This window comes from Ovis canadensis, chromosome 10, assembly GCF_042477335.2.
Source record: "Ovis canadensis isolate MfBH-ARS-UI-01 breed Bighorn chromosome 10, ARS-UI_OviCan_v2, whole genome shotgun sequence".
In the NCBI taxonomy this organism is placed as follows: Eukaryota; Metazoa; Chordata; class Mammalia; order Artiodactyla; family Bovidae; genus Ovis; species Ovis canadensis.
In genome coordinates this window covers 63470614-63496568 of record NC_091254.1, presented here as the reverse complement: position 1 = coordinate 63496568, position 25955 = coordinate 63470614, and the positions used below count along the sequence as shown (strand labels likewise).

General features: G+C 39.5%; 1 protein-coding gene across 8 annotated transcripts in view; it reads left to right on the top strand.

Moving 5' to 3' along the window:
* Positions 1-25955, top strand: part of KLF12 (KLF transcription factor 12) — a 515262-nt gene that overhangs the window by 105213 nt on the left and 384094 nt on the right. For 2 of the 8 annotated variants that reach the window (XM_069602332.1, XM_069602336.1), the window contains exon 2: positions 1864-2037. The exons of the other annotated variants lie outside the window; for them this stretch is intronic. The gene's annotated coding sequence lies outside the window, so the exon portion shown is untranslated. The remainder of the gene's footprint in view (positions 1-1863; positions 2038-25955) is intronic. 8 annotated transcript variants of the gene reach the window in all.

Below are 25955 nucleotides of genomic sequence, written 5' to 3'. Positions count from 1 at the left end.
TCCAATCTGCTAGGCTTATTCAAATTTCGCTAGTTTCACATGTATTTAATGTATGTGCTTGTATGTACAGTTCTGCAGATTTATTTAACCACTGTCACAGGCAGAAGGCTTCCCTGTGCTGCCCTTTTATTGCTCACCCCTCCCCCTCTACACAATAGGTTTTTAATAGTGCTGACTCTGCTTGGCTGTTGCTTCTACATTATTTATGACATAAAACAGAATGATGTTTTTCTTCTCTATGTCTGCCTCTCCATTGCTGCCCTGCAAATAGGTTTATCAGTACCATTGTTCTGGATTCCATATATGTGGGTTAATATATGTTATTTGTTTTTCTCTTTCTGACTTCACTTTGTATAATAGGCTCTAGGTTCATCCACCTCATTAGAACTGACTCAAATGCATTCCTTTTTATAGCTGAGTAATGTAGAAAGTGCTTCCCTGGTAGTTCAGCTGATAAAGAATGCAATTCCTACATTGCAGTTCGCCTGGAATGCAGGAGACCCTGGTTCAATTCCTGGGTTGGAAGATCCCCTGGAGAAGAGATAGGCTACCCACTTCAGTATTCATGGGCTTCCCTAGTGGCTCAGGTGGTAAAGAATCCACCTGCCATCCAGGAGACTTGGGTTTGATCCCTGCTTGGGAAGATCCCCTGGAGGCGAGCATGGCCACCCATTCCAGTATTCTTGCCTGGAGAATCCCCATGGACAGAGGAGCCTGACGTGCTGCAGTCCATAGGGTCACAAAGAAGAGTAGGATACAACTGAGTGATTAAGCACAGCACAATCAAGAAAAGGGCTTCCCTGGTGGCTCAGATGGAGCATCAGTGATAGGATTCGTGACTGTTCCCCACTCTAAAGGTCATCTCTCACCCACAGACAGTTTACACATTTCCTGTTTTAAAGAAACATTATCTTAAAGTTGGCTTCCTCAAAGTAGGGAATTGTTAACACGGATAACGAGAGTCCACTCCCGTTAGTTGGAATTTGGACACCACGTAGTATAGTCGTTATCCAGAAAACGCGTGAAGTTGCAAAACATAATTTTAATGCTAAAAATGGGGATCCAGTGTTAATGAGTTAGTTGTTGACAAATGAATCTTAGGAAATGATCTTAAGCATAATAAATTGATGCAGTCTTGAGTGCCTTGAATGGGTATGTCCAGTGGGTTTTAATTGGTGTGACCAGGGATGCTTTGTGCATGGTGGAGGCTCTAAGGATGGATGCACACAGTAGGCTTAGTGTGTCTCAGTGTGTGACTTTACATGTTAAAAGGGAATTCATCCCTTGGAGTGAATTTGGCAGCCTGAGTTGCAGATACAACCACCCATATTTAGATAAGTACAGAGGAAGCTTTTCGTATGGAAGGGAAAAAACTGTTGCTTGTGAAAATTTTTGCTTTAGAAAGTAGTTTGGAGTTTTGAAAATGAATCTCTTTTACTCTCAAGTTCTACAGATACTATTTGTATCTCTTGTCTGGGTATGAGAGAGAAGGTGGTGTTTCTCTCCCTTCTCTCATCTTATTCTTTTACTTTCATTACGCTGGAAGGTGGGCTTGCGTGGTGGCTCAGCAGTAAAGAATCTGCCTGCCAGTGCAGGATATGTGGGTTCCATCCCTGGATTTGGAAGATCCCCTGGAGAAGGGAATGGCTACCCACTCCAGTATTCTTGCCTGGAGAGTTCCATGGACAGAGGAGCCTGGCGAGCTTACAGTCCATGGTGTTGCAAAGAGTTGAACACGACTGAGTAACTTAGATCCTGGAAGGCACGGTGGTGAAAGTGACTTGGGAATTTCATCATTGGAAGTGAAGGAACTTCCCCTGCTGACTCTGCTTCTTGCCTTTCTTCCTTTCCTGCATCCTCCAGCCTCTCTCAGACTGCCTGCTGGGCCAGAAGCTATTGCAAAAAAAACTTCTGTAAAGAAAGCCTCCAGGTGACACTCCCCAAACCTTGAGATCAGGAAAGTACTGCCACCTCCTCCAGTTGAAAAACCTCAGCCTGTCTTGGGAACATCGGGTCCCTATTGGGCGTGGAATGCAGGTTTGTGTGTACACTCTGAGCGGGTGTGGGAGCCTGCTGGTGGGTGTGGGGACACCATGTCTGGGTTAGTGTCAGGCTCAGCCTTTAAAAATAGCTTGTTTTTCATTTCTGGAATATAGCCTTCCTGTTCCAGTTTATTAACTCTCAATTTTTAAACTCTTATACCAGGTGCTGTGGGAAGTTAACAAAAAAGTCTTTATCTTGAGGAACTCACAATCTCTTCTGAGGATTTATTAACTAGTGGGAGACAAGAGATTTACCAGGAGTGCAAAATAACAGGCCATGGACTTATTTTCATGCTGAGAGAATACATTGTTAGCCGGATAGAGGTGGTCTGGGTGCAGTCTGTGAAGACTAGAGCATGTGCATATCCAGACGGTTCACAAGGAGTGAATGACTGCTGGGCAGTGAAGTGGGGGGCACTTGAGAGGCAGGGGTTTTGAATGTGACTCATGTGTGCACTGGGGTGGGAGTGGGTTGGAGTTCTGAGTTCCAAGTCCTTCCACTGACTAGCTTTGTTAATTCAAGTGGAGTTCCTTCCCTGACTATATAATCCCTGTTGTTGATTTAAAAAAAATGCACAACCTAAATGTTAAGAATCATGTTTTATTTGGTGAACGAAACTGAGGACTCAAGCCCAGGATGCAGCGCCTCAGATGGCTCTGGGGGGCTGCTCTGAACAGGCAGGGAGGGGAGCTGGGCTGTATAGGAGTTTCGGCCACAAAGACCAGGTGGTCGGAACATCAAAAGATTGTTGTTTGGTCGCTAAGTTGTGTCCGACTCTTTGTGACCCCATGGGCTGTAGCATGTCAACTCTCCCTGTCTTCCATTATCTCTTGGCGTCTGCTCAAGTTCATGTCCATTGAGTTGGTGATGCTTTCTAACTATCTCATCCTTTGCCGCCCTCTTCTCCTTTTACCCTCAATCTTTCCCTGCATCAGGGTCTTCTTGAATGAGTTGGTTCTTCACAACAAAGATTAGGTAGTCAGAACATCAAAAGATGACTGTTACTTAAAGAAAACCAGACATCTCAAGTTAAAGAGTTTAGTACTTTCCTTTGTGGGAAAATGCCAGGAGTCTGGGCTCACTGAAATCATTCCTTTGGTGTGCACCTCAGCTCTCTGGGGGCCAGGATCCTGTACTTTCTTATCCTGTGTCCCCTCAGGATGTACCATTGGGGTGGCTACAACAGTTGTACTGCGGAATAGCGGGAATCCCATTTCTATCCTGAGTTCCCTCAAGGCTCACCTCTGGGGACACTGTAATGTGATGGCTTGATGGCTGCAGCGTCCTTTGTTTATTGATACGGCAGGAAGTATTTTTCATTCATACAGTAAAACTATGAATACTAAATAATGTTTATAAAAAAGCTCTACAAGCTGCAAAACTACACAGATTTGAATCCTTATCCTTTGAATACCAGTCTTAGAAATACATTTTTAAATTTCTTTTTTATACACTTAAAAAATGCAGAGTGTCCGAAAGGACACTGTTTACCTATGTATAAGAGCATGAAATGGTACTGAAATAACCCAATTCCGCAGATCATTTTAGGATGAAACATATATTCCCCTTTCAACTCGTAAGGAATGAATGTTTTGAATGATTGTGATTCTCTTCAGCTTTTCTAAAAATGTGTAAGGGAACGATGGATTACTTCCAAAGAAGGACTGTGGCCCAGCTTTTTGTTTGGCTTCAATCTGACTTTATATTTTTCTTAGAAAAACAAACAAGTGCCAACAAACAAGACGAAAAGCTGTATTGGGAACTTCTGTTCCTCCCTGGAGGACCTGTTTGTACGTCAGCTGCTGCAATGGGGATCAAAAAAACTCATCATCTCTGCCATGATTCAAGTAATCAAATTAATAAAAATAAATGTATCTCTTCAACCGAGAAGATATATCTCTTCAACCACTGTAGAATCAAGGGGAAAAGTCTGCCTGCTTTATACCCAGCACCTGTGAGCCTGTTTTCCCTGAGGAAGTAATTTGAGTACAGATTTGAAGTAAGCTGTGGGATAAATAGGCCTGGAGAGCAGAACAGAAGTCTATGGATTGAGATAAAAATTAATTGCTAAAACTATGAAGCCGCTGTATATGATTTGCTTTTTTATAATATTCTTCCATGGAAGCTTAGATAAAGCCGCTTCTATATCTTCCTTAATACAGTGGTTTGGCTAAGCATTATGCTTTGTTCAACCTGAGATATTTTCAGAAATAATTCTCTAAGATTTCAAATACACCTTTCTCATACTTTGCTTCATAAAACTGAATCAGACTAATGTATAACAATACTAAAGTAAGATTCAGGTGAATGCTTTTATAATTTTGCATGGAGGAAGAATTTCTAAAGGGTGAGGCTGAATCCAGAAATCATATATTGAAAATAGATGGATATATTTGACTAAAAAATTAAGCATATCTTTATGATAAAAATTTGATAAGTTGAAATGACAGATTATAATGTGGAAAAAACTATCTGAAATATATATGGCAGTGAAAATTTGTATTTTTAGGGAAAGAACTCTCTTAACCAGAATAAAGGCAACTGCACCAATATAAAGATGGGAAAAGATTTGACCAGGAATTTCACAAAAGAAGACTTACACATGACCAGTTAACTGATCAATTCATGTTTAATCTGGCTGAATTCATGTTTCATCTTGCTGATTGTCCAAGAAGTACAAGTTTAGAACTGTTTTTTTTTTTCTTAACTGTCAATTTGCATAAGATTAAAAATATGACCAGACCAAATGTTGGGGAGGATGTGGTAAACACTCATGTATATGCATTGATGATGCATGTATAAACTTAGACTTTTCTGTGGAAATATGTGTAAACATTTAATATACGAGTACCCTTTGGACAAGAAAGTTTAGGAAGTTATTTCAGAAATGTGATAATGAATATGTTCAAAGGTCTGGCTACAGTCATGTTCACCAGAGTATGGTTATCCCTAAAAATGAAGGAGTCAAAACATGTAATACAGAGATAGTTAAATCAATATGGTACATTGATAGAAGAAAACATTAAGCTGCTGCTAAAAAGACAACAGATTTTTGAATTTATTGATAGGGAAATTGGTCGTGAAGTGTTGTCAGCTGAAGGAAGCATATTACAAAGTGGCGTTTGTATCAGGGATATATAGTAATGTTGAAAATGTGCTATATGTTAGAACCTTTGCTAAGTGCTTTACAGTGATTATCTCTTTTGATGACCATGGCTTTCCTCCTCCTAGATATTATTGGCCCCGTTATACAGATTAACAAACAGAAATATCAGGATGATAAGTAGCTCAAGGTTGCACCAGTAGGAGGTGTGGAGCCAGGATTTAATGAGTACTTTCTAGAATTTATACTTTCGTGTAAGTGTATGCTTATGTGAAAGGGCACAGCAAATATGGTTAACAGTTCTTTCTGTTTCTTACTAGTTTGTCAACTAACAAATGATTGAAGTTTTCTTATTTATACCTTTAGGTATTCTCTGAGGATTTTAGAATATGTGCATTGTACTTCCCTAAGCAGAAAAAGCAAAGCTATTTTTATTTTTTACTGTTTGTACTATACAAGTAGTAGTTGTTAGATTTTTAGAAGGGCAGGCACTCTCATTCTAATTTGTATACGATGTCTGTCAACTTTTACTACGAGGAAGACTTTAAGAAACTATGAATGATCAGCATTAAAATTGGCATTTTTCATAACACCCGTAGGACATTGCATATTAGGAAATCCATAAGTGATGTTTTCTGTGGTACTTTTTAGGGTAGGTACAACAAAATGGAGTTTTAAAGAAAAGCAGTTAATATTGAACACATTTATTGGCTTAAAAGTTTATACTTTTTAAAAATTAATTAAGTCCATATAAAAGTAATTGTATTTTTATCAGAAAGCTTTAAAGTATTTACTGAATATCGAGAACTTACAGGAAAAAAGAAGTGTAAGATGCATAAATAACAATCTAGTTGTGCAAACAAAATCTCAGAAACTGATCATCTGTATGTATTGGGTTGATCAACAAGTTCGTTCGGGTTTTTCTGTAGGATGATATGGAAAAACCTGAATGAACTTTTGGGTCAACTCAGTATTTAAAATAGTAAGTTATCAAGTGGTACATTATAAACTTCAGATGAAAATATAGAAATAAAACTAAGTCATGAGGGTAGGGTTATTTGTAAGTATGTATTGTATGTACTACATAAGGGAGCTTATAAAGTATAAGATGGATAGGGTTGAATAATACTCAAGTGTAATAGGGAAAGTACATGGAGAAATAAGGATTGGTTTGACCCTGAACACTGGCTATAGGTAGCTGAAGGTGGCAGGTAGCCTGAACCAAGTGGTCCAAGCCAGAGTGGGCAGGATGGGAGCAGGCCTTTAGTTCAGTGATTGTTGGCAGGTGATGGGAAGTCAAGTAGGAGAGGTCCGGTTATAGAGAACTTCCACTGTGAAGACAGTTGGACAAATTAAAAAAATTTATGTAGACAGTAGGACAAATTAAAAAAGACTTCAAGGTCATTTACAGGGCTTAATTATAATAGTTTTCTAGAAATTTCTCTTCAGTTTGATAGATATATTAAGGAAATTCCTTTAATCAAAAAGAGTCCTTGCCTAACAGATTTGGAAGTTCCTGTTATCCACCCCAAGGTTTTATTTTCAGTTTTCAACCTGTGCTTTTATGAAATATTAACAGTATCCCAAGGAATTACATGAGAAATAGTGAAGCTGATCAATCTGATTGGAGTTTTGTGAGTAGTGTTCTTAGTTAAGAAACTCTGGTTGGATGGTGTTTTGAATATCATTTGGTTTGATTTCTCACCACAATAAAGGTATTATTTCTGTCATACTCTTCAAAGGGAATCATTTCTGTTTGTCTAAAATGATGAATAGAGAGAAGAGGATGAAGACTTGAGTTTGTTGCTAAGCCCAACATTTGAAGTAGCCTGTTTTAGCTGTTGATGCATTTGTTTATAGCTGAAGGAAACTTTAAAAGCACACACAGCATGTGTTCTTTTAGAAGGATCATGGGAAAGGATCATGTAGAATACTAAATTAACAGTTAAGTAAATTTAATCTTTGAAATGCTTTTTTAAAAAAGCCATTTAATCTTTAATCACAACTAGAAAAAATATCTTTAAATCTCTTAATCTGGCGAATTGAGTACTGTTTTTTGTCAGTGACATCATAAACATTTTAGTTAACTTTGTCAAGTAACAACATGCCGCTTGATCTTTTGGCATGACTGTAAAAATAATGTATCAGATATTAAGTATATCATGCTTGTATTCTAGGATACTAACTTTTTAATTTGATTGTCTCACAGTGTACTGTTTATAATACTCAACATGACAAGTAGCATATTAAAGGTGTACACAAAAAGTATTCAATTCTGGTTTGACAGAAGATCAATTTCTTTGTTAGTAATAATTTAAAATAAGTTGATTATTAATAAGTAACAAATGCTTGTATTATTACCAGTAAGATATGGATCCCGTAAGTAACATAAGAGACCTATGGTGATAGTTGTTCATAAACAGAGAATTAACGATGAATCCACTTCTCTGCACCTGAGATGCCCCTGTCAAACTAAATTGTATACGCTCCTTGGTATTCCATGTGCAGTGTACTGTTTGTGCAGCTAGTCATTTAGAACAAAGTAAATTGTTGAATGTAAATTTAATGTGCCACATCTTCAAACAAAAGAAATTATAGAACTGATTTAAAATCACACACAATATCATATACAATAGCATCACTAGACTGATTGAATAAGGGGACTTAGTTAAGAAAGGCATTATGGATAAAGTGAGCAAGAGTTTTGAAAGAGCATAAAGATAATCATTAGTGTACCAAGGCAGGTTTACTTATAGAGAGAACGGTGAGTTGTTGGGAGTCTATGCACCCATCAAGACTTGGACTATTTACCTAATCTGTGGATGTAGTATAGAGCCTTGTACATATTGGTACTCAGGTTTTTTCTTCCTCCTCTTCTCCTTCATCTCATCCTCCTATGGTTTCTCCTTCTTTTAATTATAGTGCCTTTCAGATATTAAAAATGGTAGAAAGTACATTTTTAACAACTTACAGTATAATTGAGTGTTTCAGAACTCAGTTTGGAGTTGGAGAGATGGAAGTTGATTCCTGCCTTCATCACTTGCTCCATCTCTGTGATATTGAGCAAACTCGTTACCTTCTAGTTACAGTTTCCTCATCTGTACCGTGGCAGAGCAAGAATACCTAACCACAGGTTCCTAACTTGTGATTTTAATGAGATAAATCTTGCAAAGCCTTTAGCATTGTGTTAGCTTAAATATTACCCTTAAATAAAAGGAATGTGGGGTATTGCAGAATGCTACTTTTGTGGCCTGCATTAACATACAAATGTATTCTTTATGGCCTACCTTAAACTTCTAAGAGGTGATACTAAGTTCCTTACCTATTGTCTGTAGAATATGATTATTTTCTCTTTAAATCATATTGATTGGAAGTGGGCTAGAATTAGGGAGGGTGTTGATTGTGAGCATGTAATGGACAAAATGGCCATTTTGTTCTGGAATGGTAGAGCTGTTAAAATTTTTGTCCCTTCTAAATGTAGGTATTTATACAGTTTTTGTTAAAGTGGAAGTGTTAGTCACTCAGTCATGTCCAGTTCTTTGCAACCCCAGGGACTGTAGCCCGCCAGGCTCCTCTGTCCATGGAATTTCCCGGGTAAAAATACTGGGAGTGGGTTACCATTCCGTTCTTCAGGGGATCTTCCTGATCCAGGGACTGAACCCAGGTCTTCTGCATTGCAGGCAGATTTTTTGCTATCTGAGTCACCAAGGAAGCTCAGTTTTTGTTAATGCCCATTTAAAGCAGAGTGTGAGATCCCTGTGCTAATGCAGTGAAACGGAAAGTCTCTGAGTCATGTCTGACTCTTTGTGACCCCATGGACTATACAGTCCTTGGAATTTTCCAGACCAGAATACTGGAGTGGGTAGCCGTTCCCTTCTCAGGGATCGAACCCAGGTCTCCCTCATTGCCGTAGGATTCTTTACTAGCTGAGCCACCAGGGAAGCCCAAGAATACTGGTGTGGGTAGCCATTCCCTTCTCCAGGGGATCTTCCTAACCCAGGGATCAAACCGAGGTCTCCTTCATTGCAGGTGGATTTTTTACCAGCTGAGCCACCAGGGAAGCCCAAGAGTACTAGAGTGAGTTGCCCATCCCTTCTCCAGTGGATCTTCCTGATCCAGGAATCAAACCGGGGTCTCCTGCATTACAGGCGGATTCTTCACCAGCTGAGCTATCAGGGAGGTGTAAGAAATTGGTATTTCCCTGGACCAGAGGTTGACTTGAGTCAAGATACAGAGTCTGAAGCAGGAAGAGGAAGAGAGAGGCAGTGGTTTAGGGGAGAAGTAGCCCAGTGCTGAGCAGAGCCCTGCCCACTGCTCCCCAGATTTTCCCCAGTGGCTGCTTTTCTGGCCTCTTAATGCTTTCTCCTGAAAGGTGGCTCTTCTGTCTCCAATGGATTCTGTTGTTGGTCATCTTCTTTTGTTTCCTGTTTTCTGGTAAGCCCTTTACCATTTTGAATAAAGCACAGGGTGCCCTCCCCTCCCCCACCTCACAGCCCGGATTCTGGGATGTCCAGGTCTCCCAGGGCATCCTGACTTTTATGTTTACCCGTCAGTTTATTCGGGTAATTCAAGATAGGTGAGGACTTAAAACATTTTAAATGTAATCTAAAAAGATCTACTGTGTAATTTTATGAAGAAAATTCATGTCTCCTCATAAGAAAAGACAGAATTTTAGGTACCTTAGACCCACCTGTGAGTGAATCAGGTTCTACCAGCAACAAGAACTCTTCCTTTCCAGGCTTCTTTCACTAGGCTTTGGTTCTGCACTTGGCCGTGGCCTAGAGGTAAGAGTTAATAAAGCAGTGCCTTTAGGAGATTAAGTTACAGACCTTAATTTAGAAGGAACTGATTATGTTGTTTAGGAAGGAGGTAACTCTTCAAGAGAGGACAGAAGGTGCTGTTAATATTAGAATGCAAGGTTCGTTTGTTCTAGAAGCTGAAACTTACCTGGTGTTTAGCGTAAGACCTGCATAGAAAAATACACGAGAACAAATTGGAATAGTGATGCTGCGTGCCCTCGAGGCCCATGCCCGACCACAGGTCTTCCTAAATACTTACTTTAGAAATCATGAGAGACTTGCTGCTGCTGCTGCTAAGTTGCTTCAGTCGTGTCCAACTCTGTGCGACCCCAGAGATGGCAGCCCATCAGGCTCCCCCATCCCTGGGATTCTCCAGGTAAGAACACTGGAGTGGGTTGCCATTTCCTTCTCCAATGCATGAAAGTGAAAAGTGAAAGTGAAGTCGCTCAGTCATGTCCGACCCTCAGCGACCCCATGGACTGCAGCCCACTAGGCTCCTCCGTCCATGGGCATTTCCAGGCAAGAGTACTGGAGTGGGGCACCATTAGAAGCCAAAAAAAAAAAAAAAAAAGTTAAAAGCATATCTGATCCAGCATATTCTGGCAGATTGTTCTTGGTGTAGCTAAATCTGACCTCAAGCGTATTATGATCTGGAAATATGCCTGTAATGGGCCTTTCCTGGTGGTCCAGTGGCTAAGACTCCACATTCCCCATGTAGGGGGGTCCTGGGTTCGATCCCTTGTCAGGGAACTAGATCCCACAGGCCGCAACTGAAAGTTCACACGCTGCGAGTAACGATCCCACATGCTGCAACTAAGACTCAGTGCAGCCAAATAAATAAGTAAATATTAAAAAAATTAAAAGTTAAAACCACTGTTTAAAAAGGTTCCTGTATTAATTTTATGATCTTACAGATACAGTTTGTATTTAGTTGGAAACATAATAGGAAACCTGTTGAGTATAATGCAGTGACTAACCATGATGAAGTTTTCTTGTCATAGAGTTGAAAAGGTCTTCTGTTTCAAGAAGAACAGATAAAAATAGCTGCGGAAAAGCAAATCTAGTGGGGTCATATAAAGAAATGCAAAAGTGCTGGTTTTATGTGGTTTATACATGTTTTCTTTTAGAGTTTTTGGAGAAAGGATGCAATGAAAGATCAAAACGTGGTTCAAGTCCTAGTTCCACTCTTTATTATTGGTTGGGTCTCTTTCATGTAACCGTGGACAAATTACAGTGAAAGTGAAAGTCGCTCAGTCGTGTCTGACTCTTGTGACCCCATGGGCTGTAGTCCATGGATGGATTTCTCCAGCCCAGAATACCAGCGTGGGTAGCCTTTCCCTTCTCCAGGGGATCTTCCCAACCCAGGGATCAAACCCAGGTCTCCTGCATTGCAGGTGGATTCTTTACCAGCTGAGCCATCAGGGAATCCCAAGAATACTGGAGTGGGTAACCTATCCCTTCTCCAGTGGATCTTCCAGACCCAGGGATCAAATCAGGGTCTCCTGCATTGCAGGTGGATTCTTTACCTACTGAGCTGTGAGGGAAACCCCATGAGCTATGAGAGACAAATGATATTCCTTATTTAAGCTTCAGTTTCCTCATCTGTGAAATGCAGTTGCTAAAATTTAGTTGGTAGTGTTGTACTGAGTGTGAAATGATAACTATATAGAACATCTGGCAAGGTGTCTGGAAATTAGTACTCAATGAGAGATAAGTATTAAAAATAAAAATAATAAGCAGTAATGGCAGACTCCTTTCTTTGCATTGTACATTATTGCTGGTTATTTCTCAGGAATACTGTAATTGGTCATATCATGTATGACCTTTCTAAAATTGAAAAGTCTCTTTTTCTTTATTTCCTCTTGTAGTATGAGCTTTCCGTAATGATATGATTCTCTTCCCTTCTGTCTCTCACACACTGTAATTCTCTGCAGCATCTAGCAGGTGCTTTTTGAAAGTCCTGTTAAAACATGAAGACTAATTGAACATTTTGAATCTTGAAGCGTTTTCCACTTAAGAGCCATATTTATTTTATTATCTCTCATATTAAGACAAATTCTAGGAGTGACTTGATTAATCTTGACAGTTTTTCTATAAACACTGCTGTTTGAAATTGGTTTATTAATATTTAAAAGTAATATTAAGAAAATATTAGGAAATATACTGATTTTAAAAGTAGTATTAGGGGAAATATATATATCTAGTTTTTTAGAAAAATATTATGGAGGTATGTCAGTAATGCTAATTAAGTTAGGGAAAATCCTTAGTCAAACCACCACACCACACTTATTCAAGAAATAGTTTTGTGTATTTTACTAATTCCTCATATGCAAGTTATTTTTACTTAATATTGCTCTTTCCCCATCTTTCTTAAGTATAGTTTATGATGGCAACGTCATAGTCCATTACATTGTTTTACCATAGTTACACTGGCTGTTTCCTTGGGATGAACTGAAACTGTTTTTAGGTTATAAATGGTGCTAACAGTGAGCCTTTTATATTTGTAGGCTTCCTTCCTTCCTTCTTTCCTTCTTTTTCCCCTGCCTCCATCCCTCTCTGTCTCCCTCCCTCCTTCCCTCCCCAGCCCCCCCCTCCTCTTTTTTTTTTTGGGGGGGGGAATGATTAGTTCAGAAATATTATTACTGGGTCACAGGTTATTAACTGTTTTGACTTTCAAAACATGAGTGCCTTTCAGAGGATTCTGATAGTTTTTATTGCCAGAGGCAATGTATGGGTAAGATGATTCTACCATTTTCTAACAATGAACATAGTTATTTATTTAAAATTGGCTAATCTAACTGATGCCGAGTGTATATCACAGTTCCTTATTTCTTTACAAGGGCCACAAGTGATATTGTTGACATGTATTTAGTTTCTGATCGCAGGCAGGACATCTGGTCATGTAATTTTCTGGAATTCGTTATACAGTTGTAATAAAGTACATCTTGTTAGGACTCATTTAAAGAAAAACTCTGTAATGCGACTTGTCGACTTTTTATATGATGAATTTGTATGCTCACAGTTAAAACTACTTATAGGAAAAGTGTTTGAAGTTAAAAAGATTTTTTTTTTTAAAGGTATTTCTGGCTTCTAGATCTGATTAATGATTATTTGGCTTAATGTATTAACATATGCTTTAAACTCTGTCTGCAGCCCCAGTCACCAAATATAGGATTGGAAACTACTGTTTTGGTTTTATGGACATTTTAAAATAGCCTCAAGGGATCTTTATCTTGAGTTTTACTCTTAAGGCCAACTACTCTATTCTCCTTGGCTTACCCTCTTTTTTAACCTAATTTGTGGGAGGTTAGATCTTAGTATTTACTCAGGGTGCTCCTTGCCCCCTCTTCCCCCCCACCTCAGGCAAAACATAGGTTGGATGAATTGAACCTAAAGGGGCAAGGAAATTTCTTTGAGATGTATAATTAGATGGGGAAAAGAGGAGGAAAGGGTGAGAACAACAACAACAAAATTTAGAAGGAGATCAGGGAGAAAGACATGCACTTACAGAAGAGAATAGATGTGAATTTTCATCACCTTCCAATTTCTTCACCAACTCCTTTGTAAGCCTTCAGATCGGCTATCCTTTAGATGTACTGAGTAGTTGATTTGTATTTTTAATCTAATTCTGTTTCTCTCCCTACCCTCCCACTTCTTTTTTTTTTTTTTCATTTTCGATTATTTTATCTTTACGAAACGCACAGGGCGACTTTCTGGTTCCTTCTGCCCTGCTGCCAGTGCACCTTCAGCCCAGCAGCTCCCCCTCCGTGTGAATTTGCACTTCAGGGGCACCATTTCCTGTCAGAAACCCAAGGCAGGCCCCTGACATTTCTAGGTGGCTATTCACACAGGAAAGGACCTGAGAAGTTTCACAGGGCACCTGCTTGACTGTGGGAGGAGCTGATCATCATGGTGCACAAATGGGTCCCTCTGTTCCCATACCTTTTGGCCTCCCAGGAGTCTAAAATTAGAGTGGTTAGAAAATTGAAAAGCTCATGTAACCGTGTGCCAGAATATAAATAATCGAAGATAAGATTTGATGTTCACATTCACCTGGATTGAAATCAAGGTGACTGATACTGATATTTGATTCCAAATAAAGTGATTGTTTTTATGGTAGTAGAATTTGCATAGCATAAACTTTACCTTTTGGGCCATTAAAAAAAAACGTTACTTACTTGACAAAGGTATAACTTTTCACACTATACAAAGAACTTTTCTAAATCTAGGACATTCAAAGATGAACAGAACCTGATTCTTCAAACAGCGGTAGAGTTAAGTCCATATATTTTCACATAGCTGTATCTAACTGGAAATATGTGTCTGCATATGAAAACCATTCTGTTCCTATTTTAATGAATAGAAAAACCTCTAAATAGCACTTCATTTTTTATTTTTAATTGTGCTGAAATATATATGACAATAAAATTGACCTTTTAGACATTTAAAAGTTGATATTTCAAGGTGATTTTTATTCACTGTGTAAGCATCGGGGGAATTATATATAGTTTTATAACAGAAGCATAATGCTAAAAAAGAATTTGATTTGCAAATCTTTCACTTTTTTTTGGAATTAAAATAACCGATTTTCTTTCCTCTTCCGCCTTTCTTCATTTTTTTGCACATATATTTTGGTAGCTGAACTATTGCCAGGTTATTTTAGACCTGTTTTTCCTGTAACGTAGAGCCTCCCCCCCCCCCCCCCCCCCGCAAGGTCTAAAAGAAAAAATACTTTTTTCATGGGATGTGTTTGCAATTTGTATGCTGTTATTTATAATTATTTTATAATAAAAATGTGAAATTGATAATTGTGAATGTGTTTCACTGGGCATGAATTATGTTTATTAATAAAGTTAAGTTTTGAGTGAGGGTACCTAAAATTCAGCTGTTTTGCTGGGTAAACATTAGCAAGTCTATTTAAGAACGTAACCTTTGCATTCTCTAAATAATATTTTCTTTCTCTCATGAGGACTCTTGAGGAGTGATTACTTATGGCAGTAATCAAGTTAGATGCCTGATGTATCTACTTGATCTCTTCATTTAGCTGTATCTGCAGTCATTTGGTTATCTCATCAGATCAGTCTAATGCATTTCATTTTGCTTTATTGATTGATGATATATTCTTTTTTATTTTGTATTTACGACAGTGACTGTCGTAGTGAAAGTCACTGTTAGTACTTGTTAGTCATGTCCGACTGTTTGCCCTCCCATGGACTGTTGCCCGCTAGGTTCTGCTCTCCAGGTAGGGATACTGGAATGGGTTGTCATTCCCTTCTCCAGGGATCTTCCCGACCCAGGAATCGAACCCAGGTCTCTTGCATTGCAGGCAGATTCTTTACCGTCTGAGTACCATCTGAGCTGCTAGGGAATGATCTAGGAAGCTGTCATAAGTCAGAGCATAAACCTGTATAATTCTGTCAAAACGCAGAGCATAAACTTCTATGATTCTGAATTCCCGTTTGTATCTTTCATGCTCCGTGTATGTCGTTAATTATTATTATGGGCTAGATAGCCCTATGGCCATGAAGCACCAGAGCCTTTGCATCTACTGTTGATTTTCTAAAACTGCAAAAAGAATGAAATGTCCCCCACGTATAATTTACTAACATCAGTGGCTAAATTAGTAGCACAATTAAGAACCTTCAAATCTACTTTGAAGATACACAGGAGTAGTTGGGGCATCAGATATATTTGGACAGTTCATCTGAGTGGATTAACAACTCTTAGTTGGTAGTTGGGAAGGAATGACATTTGCATAAAGGCACTTCCTTTTGCCACCTTTGAAATATTTTTTTTAAGAAGTGTGGTTTAATCTTACTCCGTTATTAAACTGCTATAAGCTTCTTTTTAAGTTATCAGAGCCAAATTGAAGGATTTATTTCTTTGCCTGTTCTTGAAAACAGTGCTGTCAAGCAGAGTAAGACAAGGCAAGCAATGGAGATACAGCCACCTGTGTTTTCAGTTTATTTGCATTTGTTTGTACTTCTAAGGTATTTTAAATTCCCAAAGGAGTTTGCTTGCTCTGTTATAGAAATTGTTACCTAAAAGGGTCTATAAGAGATCAAAGTAAATGTCAGCCTAGTAAATGGAAGAGTTTTTTTTCCCCCTTTTGAGCTACATTATAAAGGGAGATTTCTTTTGCCTTATTTATATTTAGAATTTAATGTAGTTAGGAAACAGTGAGTTATTAAAGTTTGAAAAGTGTCAAGAGTCCCATATTTGAAATCTGTTGAAAGCAAAAAAATCGATTAAAAACTTTTTGATTACCTTAGAGTTTCTCCTAATTTCTCACACGTTAGAGAGGCTTTGCTTTTCTCTTCCTTAATGCAGACAAAACTTGGCTAAACCATCTCATTCCGTCCATTTCCGTTACAATAGTATTTAAATGAAAAAGACGAACTTGTTTATATTGCTGGTTGATTTATAGGATATTTAAGGCCAAAGAAGTTAACCAAGGGACCAAACTAATTTGTGTCCATGGAATAATGATTTTTGTCAAAAAGTTTTTGTAGTTCATATATTTATTATACATTTTCCCTCTCCTTTTCTCTCTTGGTAGTAGTTCAGCGGATGGCTGTAAACATTATGGGGTCTCTGTGTATCACAGAGTTTTCGAGCATGACAAAATAATTAACATCCTCTTTGATTTCTTTGGTTGTTGGAAACAAAACGTCTGTGCTAACTATTGCTGTGTTTCTGTATGCTCAGTTGCTCGGTGATGTCCGACTTTTTTGCAATCTCATGGACTTAGCTTGCCAGGCTCTTCTGTCCATGGGATTTTTCAGGTAAGAATACTGGAGTGGATTGCCATTTCCTCCTCTAGGGGATCTTCCTGACCCAGGGATCAAAGCTGCAGCTCCTGCATTGGCAGGATTCTTTACCACTGAGCCGTCAAACTATCACTAGTGAGGACAATTAATATACAAGCCATTTGATTGATACCCAGGGTGCTAAATCATGGAGAGTTTATTAGTTTGCTGGGTATTTGTTAAAGAGTATGAAGTTGGAATTCAGAATATATTTTCCCTGAAATATGGTTGAGTATGTGGTTATTAGAGGTAGTTAATTCTACAAAGCACATTTTGTCTGTAATGCTTGCCTAGTAAGAATGTGGTAGTTTCATTGTAACTCTAAATATGACAGGGTATCTCTTGGGAATTGTTTGAATTCTCATATGAATTTTCAGGGACAGTGCTGTAACTCTTGACAACAGAAATACAGATTTGAATGTTCTAAGGCATAGGCAACATGATATTTCAGAGACTGGAATTTGGAAGTGATTCCATTGCACCGGGGGTGATAAACTGTTAGGGCTTGGAATCTCTTCCAGGTTATCTTTTAGGGACACTCTCAACTCTAGCTCTGTTTCATGTACTCCTTTATTTTATTCAAGGTCCCCAGAGACTAGGTTGCTCTACTACTTGTTTGTAATCAACACTTAGAATTCTGACCAGAGTTGCTATTTTCTCCCCCTTCTTATCTGCTGTACAGGGTTGATTGGTGTCCCCCGAAAATTCACATTCTACTTGCAACTTCAAAATGGGACATTATTTGGAAACAGAGTTGTTGCAGATGTAATTAACTAGGTGGAGGTCATATTGTAGTAGGGTGGGCCCTTAATCCAACCTGTGATTGGCATCCTTACTAGAGACAAGGGGATATGGGAACATGTGGCTCAAGGTGAGAGTCATGAGTGTTGAGTGTGGAGTAAGAACCCTTCTGCTAGAGCAGCGGTTCTCAGTGTGACTGTATCCTGGAATCACCTGGCCATCTTTGAAGATCTGCTGATGCCTGAGCACGTATCCCAGAGATTTTCTGGTCATTAGTCAGGGATTCTGATGGCTCAAAGGGAATTTTATAGCTCCTAATGAATTCTGTGGTGCAGTCAAAATTGAGAAATACTAGTCTAAAGGTCTTTATATCCCAGAGAATAACCGGGATACTTATTTTAAAATTTTGGGGGTTATGATGGTGGTGATGATTTTTGGTTGCAATGGATAGATTTAGGGGCTTCCCTGGTAGTTTCAGATGGTAAAGAATCTGCCTGCAATTCAGGAGACCTGGATTTGATCTCTGGGTTGGGAAGAACCCTGGAAAAGGGAATGGCTTAACCACTCCACTCTTCTTGCCTCGAGAATTCCATGGATGGATTTAGAGTAATGCAAGGAGATCCAACCAGTCCATTCTGAAGGAGATCAACCCTGGGATTTCTTTGGAAGGAATGATGCTAAAGCTGAAACTCCAGTACTTTGGCCACCTCATGCGAAGAGTTGACTCATTGGAAAAGACTTTGATGCTGGGAGGGATTGGGGGCAGGAGAAGAAGGGGACGACCAAGGATGAGATGGCTGGATGGCATCACTGACTTGATGAACGAGAATCTGAGTGAACTCTGGGAGTTGGTGACGGACAGGGAGGCCTGGCGTGCTGTGATTCATGGGGTTGCAAAGAGTCGGACACGACTGAGCAACTGAACTGAACTGAACTACCTTAAGTAAGACAGAAACCAATTTATTATCTGACTCCAAGGTTTCCCAGACATCTTTGAGATAGGAGGTCAATGAGTCATGCGTCCCTTGGACGTGCTGGCAGAATTGTAATGGTCCCTGGTGGCTGCATCTCAGTTGGGGTATGGATTGGTGTTTTTCTCTCTAGACTTTTCTCTCTACCATTGCTTTTCTGCTATTTGAAAACCTGTTTTGGGCCCCAGGAAGAGAGATGAGGATGAGTTGAAAAAGTATGGAAGATACTTTTTTTAGTATCTAGTACTGGTATTGCTGCTGTTTAGTTGCTAAGTAATGTCTGACTCTTGCGACCCTATGGACTGCCCACAGGCTCCTCTGTCCATGAGATTTCCCAGGCAGGAATACGGGAGTGTGTTGCCATTTCTTCTCCAGGGGATCTTACTGACCCAAGGGATCGAACCTATTTCTCCCACTTGGCAGGCAGATTCTTCACCACTGAGCCACTGGGTGGATACCACTGGGAAGTTCCTAGTATCTAGTACTGATATTTAGTCTAGCTAGGAAATGATTCTCTTTTGTGACACAGAAATGTACACATATAACGAATCACATTCTTTTTTTTTTTTTTCTGAAATTCTGTTTGCAGTGACTGTTACCATTGTAACATGTATTAGTTTCATGAGAGCACATTTCTCCTGGTGTTCATCCACCTTTTACTGCGTGGACTTGACAAGTAGGTTGTGCCTTTAGTGTTATGGATTGAGGGCTAGTTAATGCTTGTGATGCTTCCTAGTGGTTTATTTCTAGTATTTCATTGCCATTTCTTGCACAGTGATGGTATATTTGAAATATCAGAGAAGGCAATGGCAACCCGCTCCAGTACTCTTGCCTGGAAAATCCCATGGACGGAGGAGCCTTGTAGGCTGCAGTCCATGGGGTCGCGAAGAGTCGGACACGACTGAGCGACTTCACTTTCACTTCTCACTTTCATGCATTGGAGAAGGAACTGGCAACCCACTCCAGTGTTCTTGCCTGGAGAATCCCAAGGATGGGGGAGCCTGGTGGGCTGCCGTCCATGGGGTCGTACAGAGTCGGACACGACTGAAGCGACTTAGTAGCAGCAGTAGCAGCAGGAAGACATTAAAAACGAGAAATGTAAGATGGGTGTGCTTCACATAGAAGACTTGGAATGAATGCCTCTGTGTTGATTTCTCATTTTGTGCTGGTTTCCTTGTCGAGCTTGCATGCTTGGATAGCTTCCCAGTGACCTGAACTCTTTTCCCTTTTGTGTATTTGTTTGTAAACTCCACTGCTGTTTTCACTGCTGTTGTCCAGCCATCTGAAGCCTGTGGTCTAAGTGCGACCATGAAGGAGACCTCATTATTGGTGAAATTCTTTGAGGTTGTTTTCTGTGATGTATACTTGATGGCTAATTCTTGAAAGTAATAATAGACATAGCCATCTGAAATTCTTGTATGCTACCAAGTACTCTTGCATTATTGTATGTAATTTTCATATGGCGTTTTTGAGGTAGCTGGTAGCACTTCTCTTTTATTGGTAAAGAGATGCTCTCACTGAGCATGGTAGTTTGGATCTAACCAAGGCTATACGGGAAAACAGCTCTGAATAAAAGGTCTGATTTGCTGTATTTGGGATTTAGTCACTCAGTTGCGTCTGACTCTTGCTACCCCATGACTGTAGCCTGCCAGGCTCCTCTGTCCATGGGATTCTCCAGGCAAGGATACTGGAATGGGTTGACATTTCCTTTTCCAGGGGATCTTCCCGACCCAGGAATCAATCCCTGGTCTCCTGCATTGCAGGCAGATTCTTCCCCAGCTGAACTATGAGGAAAGCCTTGTTGCATTTGCTGATATAAATATACCAACCATGATGGATTCCAAGTTACAAAAGTGTAGTTACAGGGTTGTGTAGAGATGCACACAGACCTCTTTCATGAGTCTATCTCAACTAGCTCCAGCTCCTCTCTGGCTGTTTCACCAAAGCTAATGTTGTGTTTTCCTTCCTCCCTTCCTTTCCTCCTTCTCTCCTTCCCTTTCGGTCTCCGTCTCTGCTCCCCCTAGGCAGTTATTTTACAGAATCTTCTGTATCACTATCTCAAGGACATCATGCCCCGTTTGTAGCTTCTTCTATTAGGAATTTCTTAAGAGACATGGAATTATAATCAAATGTTAACATCTAGCACCCTTCTTGCCTTAAACTGAAGTTGAATTAATAGGATTTATTATATTGTCTCTCTCTCTTTTTTTTTTTAACTCTTGATAAGGACAGTGTTTGAGTATGCTGTCGGATCAAATGCCGGATCATTCCAGGTGTGAGTGGTAACTTTGTGAAACTGTAACAAGTCAAACTGATTTTATTCACAGCACCAACTGTTCTTAGTTTAACTCAGAACGCTTTTTTCTTTTCCATGCCTTCTTTCCCCCTGCATAGCCTGTACCCTAAACCCCTTTTTCTTCAGGATAGGATTTGGCTGACGTAGTTATGTAGTAGTCGAGTTGGGAGGATGCTGGATCTCAGGGATAATGAAAACTGTGAGGATCATCCGTCATTTTTATTCATAATTGCAAAGGAAATGGCCAGTGTTGCAATCTCCTTCTGGTTGCATATTTTGATGGAAAGTCTTAAACACTTGTCTAATCTCCTTCCCCTTGTCAATTTCTACCTGATGATAAATCTCAGAAAGCAGGTGTCTTAGAGTTTTCATTTATCCTGTTTCTGGCTGTAACACTGACTTCCTTGAAAACTGGACTGCATTAGAAATCATTGCATTTTGTCAAATGCCCTACTCTTTCTGAGACCTCGAGCAGGATGTCATGGACAGCTTGCTGCTGCCACCTCTGAAGGATTTGCCCCAGTGTGATTAGGGTACCCATCTTCTTTCTTTAGCAGAGCCCTGATAGGTGAATGGAAGTAGGGATTGCTTGAATCCATCAGTGGGCTTGGCTTGCTTGCTTTTTCTTCGTATTTGACTGTACAGAAATTGTGTTAGTCCAGAAGTTGTGTGTAATGAAAAAAAAATTTGTTCAACTGAATTTCTAAAATTCTAGAAGTTTATGCATGGAATAATATTTTAGGCAATATAAATATGAGGCTTGTAAAGTCTTCCTTACAACCAAATTCTGTGTAAGAATGACCTTGTTGTAAAGGCAGGCCATGTTTTTCTTTTCCATCTTGTCAGACCTCTAGAAGACGTGGCTGCAGACCCTGGGGTTTCCCACTCGGAATGCCATCATGTGTTTGACCCCCAAAGATTTGGAAATTGTTGAGATTTTATGACTGGCTGACACTTACATTTAATGCTCAGGCCACAATACTGAGGGATGAGAACAGATGTCCATGGGGGCCAGGGGCTGAGTTGATGTTACTATTACAGAGGGCACGGAAAGAAAAGCCTGGAGGGTTCCAGTGCGGTTTGCATCATGGGCAGTTTATTTTGCTTTTCTCGAGGAACGTTTTAAAGGAGTAGATTTTATCATCTTAGATATTAAAGTTGGAAGCATTTTCCACAAGACAAACAAATTTCCCAGGGAAAAAGAAATGTTTTTTCTCAGTCTAATTATAAGAAGAGATGCAAAGTGAAACGGATCTGTTTCCTGCTTTTATTTCAACATATAGATCTTTGATTGCAAGGGACTCAAGTTAAAAAGACCTATTGTGAATAAGCTTCTTGACAGTTAAAACTGATTTTCTATGTGAGCAGTACAAGGAAACTACTTTCTGTGATCATTCTGAAATAATTATACTGATTTATGATGGATATGTTTGTTATCCAAAGAGATTTACATTGAAATGGAATTAAATTCAAATACTTTATAGCCAAAGGAGTCTTTAAGTTTGAAGTCTTCATATGGGGAGTTAGTATATATAGAAATGGAAATATATACGTTTTTGGTAACTTCTGTTAGATAACTGGGGCTTCCTTGGTGGTTCAGCAATAAAGAATCTGCCTGCAATGCAGACAACCACCTGCCAAACAGTAGACATGGGTTCGATCTCTGGGTTGGGAAGATCCCCTGGAGAAGGAAATGGCAACCCACTCCTGTATTCTTACCTGGAAAATTCCATGGACAGAGTAACCTGTCAGCCTGCAGTCCATGGGATCGCAAGGGTTGGACACAACTTAGCAACTAAATCACCACCCTTAGATAAATAAAGCACGCCTGATGTTTATTGTCTGTGTACATCAGTAAAGGGCTTCCCTGGTGGTTCAGCTGGTAAATTACCTGGCTGCAATGCAGGATACCTGGGTTCAATTCCTGGGTTGGGAAGATTCCCCTGGAGAAGGGAACGGCTACCCACTCCAGTATTCTGGCCTGAAGAATTCCATGGACTGTATGTATACTCCATGGGGTCACAAAGAGTTGGACATGGCTGAGTGACTTTCACTTTCACTTTACAGTAGTAAAAAGTAAGAACACAATGCAGTTTTTCAAAGTAAGAAGTCATCTCTGATAAGACTAAGATGTTGCCTAAATATTTGAATGTTAGAGACCGAGATATAATTTTTAATGAAACAGTAATGAAATGTTTGGTAAAAACTGCATTTGTGAATGTTTTCAACAGTGACCCATTCCCAGAGGTGAATTTGCCTTGTTGAAGTATGTGTGGATCCATTTTGTATACCTGTTCAATAGTGGCTGCCCTCTTAGGGCATTTCTGCATCTTAAGTTGTGTCTGCAAGAGATGATTAGCCATGTTTTATACATAAGAAAGTGCGATACTTGAAGAGAGGTGGAGAGATCCTGGAAAATTTTTAGTGAGCAAAGGTTTGAAAATGAAGAAGTCATTTTGCAGAAACCTAATTACTAATTTAAAATTGCACTGAAGTTATTTCCTTCTTGGGGATGTTGCTTCTTTAGCTTAAAAAGAAAAAAATGTAGTAAAAGCAATAATTATAAGGACTTTCAAAGGTTTCCACAAGGCTTTGGTTGTTCCAACCCTGATTTCTCACCTTCTTTTGTAGCTGGTGTTCTTGAAGTTAGCATGAAGCTGGCAGGCACCTCTGAATAATCTGACCCCCCCTGCACCCTCCCCGTCTGTACGGAGTCCGGAGTCAGCAGTGCCCCTTGGCCTCAGCTCTGGTCCTGTCTGTTGTGATTCTTTCTTACCCTCTCTGGCTTCACCCCTGCAGGTAGACAGTGGTTGATATGCCTGGACTTCTGCTTCTCTGTGTCTTTTCACTGCCCTGTGCCAGTTATTTTCAACTCAGACCATTTGAGAGCTTTGTCTGACTACATAAACATAAATACATGGAGTGTGTTTATCATTTCTATCTCTTTTGACAGTTGCCAGCTTATCTCAGGAAAACCGCTTTCCTTCTTTTTCTTCCATGTGTAATAAAAAGATCATGACCCCATTTCGGCTATTCTGTCCCTTTTTATGGCAGTGTTAAACCTGTGTATATGTAGTTTATATTTAGCAAATAGATTAAAATAGAATTTCCCAATAAAGAGAAGAGAGAAATAAGACGAAGATGTGATCTCAAATAGAATCAAGTGACTGGTCAGATTTAGAGGATTTCAGACTTCCTGGACTTGTGTGAATCATCTGTGTTGACTTTTTTTTGTGTGTGAGAATTGAATGCATTTATGTATTCATTTATTTTTAGCTCACGTTTTCACCAAAGTACAGGTCACCTGCAGAAAAGTGCACATGCACCAAGTGTACAAGTGGATGAACGCCACAAAGTGAACATACACACTCCACGATCACTCAGATCCATTCTTCAAAAATGACCAGCAGCCACACACACACTGGTCAGCTCCTGTTTCACCTCCATCACTGTAGACAACTGTCTGTTCCTGATGCTACACAAGGACACATGCTCTTTTGTGTCTGTATTATTTCATGTAACATTATGTTTAAAATTTTTTTAATTGATGTATAATTACTGTATTACATATTACAGGGCTTCCCTCATAGCTTAGTTGGTAAAGAATCTGCCTGCAATGCAGGAGACCCGGGGTCAGACAGATCCCCTGGAGAAGGGATAGGTTACCCACTCCAAGATTCTTGGGCTTCCCTTGTGGCTCAACTGGTAAAGAATCAGCATGCAATGTGGGACACCTGGGTTTGATCCTTGGCTAGAAAAGATGCCCTGGAGAAGGGAAAGGCTACCCACTCCAGTATTCTGACCTGGAGAATTCCATGGACTGTATAGTCCATGGGGTCACAAAGAGTCAGACACGACTGAGCGACTTTCACTCACTTCCCTTCATCATGTATTAAAGGTACATGTGTGCATGTGCTCAGGTGTGTCTGTTTACTTGTGACCTCACCACCTGTAGTCTGCCAAGCTCCTCTCTCTAGGGGATTTTTCCTGGCAAGAATACTGGAGTGGGTTGCCATTTCCTGCTCTGGGGGATCTTCCCAACCCAGTGATCAAACCTGTGTCCCTGCATTGGCAGGTGGATTGTGAGGCATCTGGGAATCCTTACCTTTATTTATAGTTATTTAAGCTTTAGTTACTATAAAATATTGGCTGTATTCCCCACTTGTACAGTATATCCTTATAGCTTATTTTATTCCTGATAGTTTGTACGTCTTACCCCCTACTCCTCTATTGCTTCTCCCTTTTCCTCACTCCCCATTGGTAACCAGTAGTTTCTTCTCTGTATCTGTGAGTCTGCTTCTTGATTATCATCACTAGTTGTATTTTTTAAGATTCCATATATAAGTGACATCTACAGTATTTGTCTCAACATTATATTTTAAGATTCATTCTTACTCTTTTTTCATTGCTACATAATATTCTATTGTAGGAATTTATCCAGAAACTTTCACAGATTTACTTGTCTATTTTACTGTTGATGAGCATCTTGGTTTTTTCTACTTTGCAGCTGTAAGGAATACATTGCTGTGAATATTCTTGTGAATGCCTTTTGGCATGTTTAGGTACATATTTCTTCATAGCATATTAGATAGAAGTGTAATTGCTGAGTCTTCAGGAATGTACTTTCATTTTTGTAGATATTGCCAGTTTTCCTTACTGCCTCTACCAATTTAGACATTCATCAGCAGTGTATAAAAGATACAGGTGCCCCATATTTCACTATTTTCTGCATTTTCTCACTCTCTCATTTTGATATGTATTGATGTCTTAGTGGTGGCTTTAATTGGCATTTTCCTAGTGATTAATGGGAGTTGCATACCTTTCATATGTTAAGGTCATTCGGCCATCTTTGGGGAGAAACTTGTCCAGGTTTTTTTGGTCAATTAAAAAGCCTGGATGATCTGTCTTTTTTCCTTCTTGTTCGTGTCTAAAATTGAACCATATCCTAAATCCAGGATGACGTTTGGTAGGAAGGATGAGAATCATGGAAAAGTTATTCAGGTGGAAATATGTGTGTGTTCATTTAACAAAGAATTACTGAACATTCCTTTTATTCTATACCTTTGAATGGTAAAAAGGTAGTGTCTGCCTCTGCAATGTAATGGGGTGTTAAGGCAAGTCAAAAACATCAAGAATACTGAGGGTTGAGTGCTTTGCTAAATAGCAACAGGGAGAAAGCCCAGTGACAATGTG